This window comes from Carcharhinus amblyrhynchos, chromosome 7 (genome assembly GCF_965287045.1).
Source record: "Carcharhinus amblyrhynchos chromosome 7, sCarAmb.v2.hapA, whole genome shotgun sequence".
Lineage (NCBI taxonomy): Eukaryota > Metazoa > Chordata > Chondrichthyes > Carcharhiniformes > Carcharhinidae > Carcharhinus > Carcharhinus amblyrhynchos.
The window spans coordinates 59,778,267-59,786,255 of NC_137330.1; the positions used below are offsets into that span (position 1 = coordinate 59,778,267).

General features: G+C 42.0%; 1 protein-coding gene across 2 annotated transcripts in view; it reads right to left on the reverse strand.

The window, feature by feature from the left end:
- Positions 1-7,066, reverse strand: part of opn5 (opsin 5) — a 47,494-nt gene extending 40,428 nt beyond the window's left edge. Inside the window, exon 1 of one of the 2 annotated variants that reach the window (XM_080193286.1) lies at positions 6,896-7,066. The gene's annotated coding sequence lies outside the window, so the exon portion shown is untranslated. Of the gene's footprint in view, positions 1-6,678; positions 6,740-6,895 lie in introns of those variants that run through there. The other variant, XM_080193287.1, reaches the window with a different exon arrangement.
- Between the last annotated feature and the right edge of the window lie 923 nt (positions 7,067-7,989).

A 7,989-nucleotide genomic window follows, 5' to 3' on the forward strand; every position in this document is an offset into this window, starting at 1 on the left:
TTCAATTCCCGACTTGCATTACTGTCTGTATGGAGTTTGCATGTGGTTTCTTCTGGGTGCTATGGTTTCCTCCCACAGTCTGAAAAACATGCTAGTTAGGTGCATTGACCCGAACAGGCACCAGCGTGTGGCAACTAGGGGAATTTCACAGTACCTTCATTGCAACGTCAATGTAAGTCTTACTTCTGACTAAACCTTAACTTAATCAACAACTGGTGTTAAAGAAATATAAAGAACTGCATTAAGGAAGATGAAAGACTAATTAACAGAGTCAACCAAAGGCAATGCCAAAGTCTTATTTCTTCAGTGTTGTTCTGTAAACTGCGCAAACGTGGAAGTAGACAAAAGTACTTACCTCTAATTGGAAAATGTTTATAAACAGCAGGATGATTTTCATCCATCAAACGTTCCATCATTTCTGCCAGTATCACACTCAACTCAACATTTGATCATTGAAACAATTCAAGAAACTTCAGGTCTGGGAGATTGGATATCATAAATCAGAGGTTAAATTAACTATAATCTGTAAAAGTGCACTGTTTTCATTTGTGTAAGTGTATCTGTATGTGTGGAGGTGTGTGTGCCTGAGACCAAGTATATGAAATTGCATTTTTGGGGGGGTAAGTGTGTGATGATAAATAACCTTCTTTACTTTAAACTCACAATTGTTTGCTGCTGAATTATTCAATTGGCATATACCTTCCAAAGGTAAAAAAAGACACACTTCATTCCACACAAAATATACTCAGCCATAGCTCCTGGCTCCCCAGAATTACACTTCGGGGGTGTTGCATGAGGGAACCCCTCTTGTAACTTCCCATGTAAGAGTTTACCAGGCAATTGTCCAGAAGGGCTTCTATCCCTTGGAGAATTGCACCAGGCTAGAACCATCTGAAGAAGTGTTTTAAATTGCTAACTTTGGATAGTTCCCCCAGTTTTCAACTCATAGGATGGGATTTTCTGGCTATTCCCACTGGCCAGATATTCTGGTCTGTGGATTGTCCAATGGGAGAGTGTGCAAACAATAAGAAATCCCATTGACAGCGATGGAACAAATGATATGCCTCAGTCAATAGTGGGCTGCCTCTACCACTGCAAAACCCACCATACAGAGGATGGAAGAACCTGCCCAAAGTTTCTCTAAAACACTTTTAACTTCAGAATAGCTATTTTAAACATTCAGGCCAAGCCATGTATGGTACACTCCCCACAACCCCGACTCCTTAGATGGCTTCCCTCCCACCCCCCACACCTGCAAACCCCCTGCCAAATAAGCACATCACCCCGCATGGTATTTGCGCCCAGCCTTGACACCTTGTAACCCAACCACCCCTCTGACTCGAACAACAACCATTGGCCAGCACCTCCTTCTTAGTCCTCACTGAGGCTTGGTGTTGTTTGCAATGTAGAAGAAAATTGAAAGGAAATTTCAGTATCTGGTGGGCTAACTGAGATAGGCTGTGTGGCCTGTAAAGGCACATGAAATATCTGTTTCCAAAAGTCTTTGCATTCCCACTCTTTGAGTTAGCATTGCTAAACATGGTCCAAACAACCTTACAGCTGCCATTGGCCTTCCTACCTCTCCACCCCATCAGTTGTGCCTGTTCAGGAGTACTAGCATCTCTTGCTGGTGTTGGCGGGAGATTAAATTCATGGAAGACACTGGAGGTTGGACAAAGCATTTTGTTAATAGTTTAGGTGGGAAAGAGTAATAGGAATTGCAAACAGGTACAATCAGGTTTGGTGGGAAATGGAAGGTTTTGTACATTATGAGGGAAGATGAACTTTCAGATTCTTTATTGGAGAGGGATGAGCCAAACACATGGATTAAAACACATATATTAAAAACATAAAACACATATATTAAAAATCTTTGGCGCAGCTCTGAAACACAGCAAAGCTTGAACGGCTGTCACAAATACAAACAAAGGTAAATGGGATGAATCTATCTTACCTAGGCAGCCATGGTGATATTGTAACTGTACTTTACACTGCACTGGAATCCTTAGACTTAGCGAGCTATAAGTAAAATCCAGAGTAATCATTCCTCTCAATGCACAGATGGTGAGCTTTCTACTACCAAACTCAAATAGTTAACTCCTTCAATGCAGCTCATTTAAAAGCACATCCAAGTCTGATTTGGAGCACTTTGCAGCTTGTCATTTTCTCAACACTCTTTCTGCATCTTCAGTTGTAACTTTGAAATCCTTTAAGTGGCCACAGCATAAATAAGCTTGGTAAGGTAGCACTTCCACAGCCTGCCCACTTGTAGCTATACAAATGATACAATTAGAAATGTGATTTGATTTGAATTATTATTGTAACATGTATTGGGATACAGTAAAAAGTATTGTTTCTTGTGCACTATACAAAGCATACCATTCATAGAGTACATAGGGGAGAAGGAAAGGGAGTTAGCACCGGGGTCCCCCTGCACTTCCAGCAAAAGTGCAGCATTTGTTTCCTGCAGAATTTCAAGGATCTTTGTATGTATGTTTCCAGGGATTCTTCAGATTACAGGATTTGCACTGCCTTTAAGTTTCATCTTGTGAAGTTTTCAGAAATTTGAATTCTGAGTGTACAGATTCTATTGAGTTTTAAAAAGTTGATGAGGCACTGTTTAATTGCACAAGTGACCTTATCAAATTTTTGACTCATCAAAAGATGACAAAATACTTAACCTTTAGAAGCACCGTTATGTAAATATCAAATATTAACCATGGAAATTAGTTTTCTTGTTTAATGACAGCTCTTACATATGCGTTAAGCTATTGTCGGGCTGAAAAGGTCAAGGAAGTCAATGTTGTAGCACAATTTGGGATGATTATACCAGTATTGTGCTAAACTCAAACTTCCTCACTCTTTATTGCAGTGTAAATCTTACACCTGCGAAAGCTCTTCAGAATCCAACTTTTTTTTAATGTTTGTTTGTATATTAGTGTCACAAATAGACTTACATTGACACCGCAATGAAGTTACAGTGAACATCCCCTAGTCGCCACACTCCAGTGCCTGTTCGGGTACACTGAGGGAGAATTAATTATGGCCAATGCAGCTAATCAGCATATCTTTTGCACTGTGAGAGGGAACTGGAACACCCAGATAAAACCTATGCAGACACGGGGAGAACATGCAGACTCTGCACACACAGTGACCCAAGCCTGGGAATTGAACCCAGGTATCTGGCGCAGTGCTAACAACTGTAACATCATGCTACCTCAAGTATAACTGTGGTATGACAGTATAATTGTGTAGCTATATTGTTCAATTGAAATGAGGTCCCTTGTGTTTATGCCACTTCTGTAATTGGCAGTAGCTTATGTGCAAAAACAATCAATTCAGCCAAATTTAAGTGAGAATGTGGTGAACTGAAGATGGCACCAGCTTCATTTACTGAATACAGATTTTTGAGGAGCTGTTTTTAAATTGCTCCCTTCCTATATTTTAATTACCAACATCTTTATTTTACCATAACGTTTTCCACTTTGCCCAGAAAAAGTATGGTTAATCCATACTTCTTCATCCTGAACCCACACTCAGATTGATTGCAGACAAGGGATGGTTTCCTCATGGGCATCCAACACTGTGGCCACAAAAATAAAGCAGCATTAGATGCATTTCTCCAAGAATATCACTGGGCTTCTCTGTCAACTGTATTACAAAGATTTGCAGACTACCTCCACTGCCACTACACTGTGGAAACTGAAGTAACAGCAACACTAAACTTTTACTGCTCCACATCCTCCCAGGCTACCATGTGGCACGTGTCTCATTTACCCCATGCATCTGGGTCAGGTATCTGACATTCTTTTTCATACGTCAACTCAATTTCTCCATTTGGCCATTACTTATTGGCAGCAGATGCACAGAAACAGGGACGCCTACTGGATGTTAGAGCAAAGTACTGCAAATGCTGTAAATCTGAAATACTAACATGAAATGCTGAAATCACAGAGTCACCAATCAGAAACATTGGGTGCAACCTTACCATCTTGTTATGCCTGTTGATCAGCGTGGTGAGGTGAGAAAACAGCATGCAATGATTTGTGACTGGTGCCAAACAGTTTGCTATCTTCCCAGTCCCTGTTAACTTGTGTGAATTGCTTCATGCCCAAAATGGGCATGAGGATTATTGGCATACATTTGAATGGATTTCAATATCATCAGCGAGGTTGGCATGCATGCTTCCTACCTCTTCAGCAAGATGACACTCTAGCGCAAATCACCACTGCTCTATGAAAGTGTCATTTAGGTGCAGCAGTAGTGAAGGAGAGCGAGGAGGTGAGTACCACTAAGCACCAACCTCCAGGATGCGGAGGGGGTCTCAGTCACTGCCAAAATACTTTGTATCTCTGCTCCTCTCCCTATTTTAATTTTTCTTCTCCCTCTGTGCTATTCTCTGTTTCATTCTGATGTGAGCTCTGTTACTCTCATGATCTGTTGAATGTCTTTTCCTCAAGTGATTTCCAATTGATTTTTCAAGCAACGTTTCCCAAATTTATATTCTCTGAACAAATCACTGCTGAGTTTATAAAATGGGAATTAAAACTGTATCTCCAGAGTACAAGCAGTGGTGTTGCTGCAATTCAACTCCAAAACATACACAACTCTCCTCTACTGTTATAGCTTTGATGTTTTAATGTGTTTGAACTGCTGGTTTGAGAAATTTGGAAAGAGTTGTTCTGAGCACTGTCGCTTCATTTTGTACAAATCTGAAATTAGAACACCAGGATATAGCATAAGCAACTTCAGTTGGATGGAAACTAATAGGTACATGAATTTAAACTTTATATGGCCTCAAACAGCAGTAGTATGAATGTAACTGATCAAAACGGTGCACTGACACAGTGGTTAGCACTGCTTCCTCACAGCACCACGGAGTTGGGTTCAATTCTGGCCTGGAGTCGCTGTCTGTGTGGAGTTTGCACATCCTCCCTGTGTCTGCATAGGTTTCCTCCCACACTCCAAAATGTGCAAGTTAGATTGATTGGCCACACTAAATTGCTCCTTAGTGTCCGCAGATTAGCAGGGTAAACACCTGCCATTACAAGGATAGGGCCTGAGTGGGATTATTGTCAGTGCAGGTTTTACAGGCCGAATGGCCAACTCCTACACGATAGGGATTCTATAATTCTGTAAGAAATGAAAATGTCTGTACATCCCTCATACTGCATTCAAAAGTCTTTGGAGTGTCCAATGGGTGATCAGTGAACATTACAGAAACTGACACACAATCCACATTTGCCTTTTCAATGTTTTATGCATGACCTCCCAATTCTTATTCTCTGCTCCAGTAATAAAGGCAACTATCACCTCTGTGTCTTGATCACCTTACCTGCCTGTCTAATTTCAAGCATCTGTGGACCTGCACCTAAATTACACTTTCATACACCAGCAGTGATTTGCGCTAGAGCGTCGTCTTGTTGAAGAGGTGGGAAGCATGCATGCCAACCTCGCAAATGATACTGAAATCCATTCAAATGTATGCTAATAATCCTCATGCCCATTTTGGGCATGAAGCAATTCACGCAAGTTAAAAGGAGCTGGGAAGACAGCAAACTGTTTAACACCAGTCGCAAATCATCGCATGCTGTTTCCTCACCTCACCACGCTGATCAACAGGCGTAACGAGATGGTAACTCCTCTACACTTCTCAATTGCCTTATTTGCCTTCCCCAGATGAACCAACTCATTCTTTTCCCCGTCTGAACTCCACTTTGCCATATTCCGACCAGTACATAGGTATCTTCCTGCGGCTTTCCGCTTGTCAACCCTATAGCAACACATCAACTCTAAATACCCCTTTCTACGCTTCACCTACATCTTTATTACTTACTTTCTTTTGCATGCATCATGTTGCTTCTTGAATGGTAATTGCTATCTGCTTTAACTGCTCAACAGTGGAGCGAATACCCCACTCTGTAAAGGAACATCTCCTAAATCCTTCACTTGATCTGTTAGTGGTTGCTTCGTATTTCTGCCGCCTTGTTCGGTACGTGCCCGCAAGTGGACAGCTTTTCAACATCCGCTCTGTCTAACTCCTTTATAAATTAAAGAAAGCAAGTTTCCTTTTATCCAGCAGGATTGGAAATGTCAATCAAAGTGCTGTAATGTCTATTGCTCATCTCATCCTGAAACCCCTTTGAAAGTGGCATAGTGATTAAGAATGAAGAGCAATGCAAACATCCTAAAAAACATCGTCGGTCCTAATATTGGGTTCTTTTCTGCTTAGGCTCAATTGACTGACCGACGGAGTATGTATTATAAATGACAAGTTGCGTATTTAGCAGTGTTTCTAAGTCCACGCCCCACCACCTCAATCCGCCTCTTTCAGAATCTACTGCGCTAAAAGTTACTGTAACAATCTTGTTTAAAAAAAAACTTAATTCATCACCGCTAAAATTTCAGAGATATTTTAGAAACACGTGTTTTAGTAAACCGGTATTAATGAACAATCACATTGATTAAATTCCAAGGCCGCTAAAACATGACCACTTAATGTAACAAATGTTTTTTTAAATAACAACTATGAAATGACAGCCAGAAGAGCAGGAATGTCTAATGAGGCCGTGCCGAGGAACAAAGGAAAATAAATAAAGATTGAACACTCAAAGACCGAAAGATTAGGTGCGCGAGAGAAATAGATATAACACTCAACTCGACCATAGAGTTCACAACCTTGGCAATGGTATCTGAAATCTACTCCGTGCCTGGAATCTCAAAGCAGACGCTGCAAAATAATATTGGCGCCTCTTGGAAGTCGATAGCGTGTCTGCTTCCGAGCAGAGCTGACCGTACCACTTGGTCTAACCTTTACATTAACACTCAGTAACTGCTAAAACACTGCGCTCCACTCCCTGCCCGCTCAATGACACTGACTGTCCGAGCTAGTCACCTGAAACTGCACGCACTCCCTGTTCAAATGTTCCAGTTGGTCTGTTCAAAGCTGGGCTTGTACAGCATATTCAACAATGACATCTTCATTCTTAAATCAAGTCACATGCAAATTCATGCTACCAGGCACCCTCGGGCAAAGTGCGACGCACAAAGAAAGATCCAGCATTTTACCCACAATTGAAACTCCTCAGAGCTTCGCAGCTAATGAAGTACTTCCGAATGTCAATGTGTTTCAGTGTTTTAATCGAAGGTTAAATGTTGTTGGCCCCGGCAGTGAGAGAATTTTCCTGATCTTCTGGAAATATTGCCACGAGGATTTTTTTATGTCTACCTGAAAGGTTTAACCAAAAATGACACTTTGGACAGTGAAGGACACTGATGGGGTAAATAGAAATAAATTTTCCCTCTTAGTAGAGGAGTCCATAAGCAAGGGGGCATAGATTTAAGGTAAGGAGCTGGGGATTCGGAGGGAATTTGAGGAAAAACCTTTTCATTCAGAGGGTGGTGGGAATCTGGAACTCTCTGCCTGAAAGGGTGGTAGAAGCGGGAATGCTCACAACATTTAAAAAGCTTTCAAATGAGCGCTTGAAACACAATAGTATACAAGGCTACAGGCCAAGTGCTGGAAAATGGGATTAGAATAGATAGGTGCATGATGGCCAGTGCAGATACCATGGGGTGAAAGGCCTCTTTCTGTGGGCGCAATTTTTTGTCTGCTGCATCAATCGATCAGCATGGAGAGCCGGGAGGATAGCATGGGAGGTCAAAAATCCAATTGGCACCCTTAGAAATGATAAAGTTTAAAAGGACTTACCTGGTTCGGCCTAGGTGCTTCCACCCTCCCAGATGCTTCTGCCCTTGGCGGCATGATGTCACACCAACAAGAATCACTTCTACCCTGCAGTAGCAGAGACCGGGCACCATGACCACACTGGGGGTGTCAGAGATATTGAAACCCTTGGGGGGGGGGGGGGGTAGGGAGCATGGCAACTGGCACCCTGGCAGTATCTACCTGGCACCATGGCAGTGCCCAGTTGGGCACTATGTGTGCCAGGAGCAGTGATATGGGGTGGGGCTTGAGTGGGGATGAGG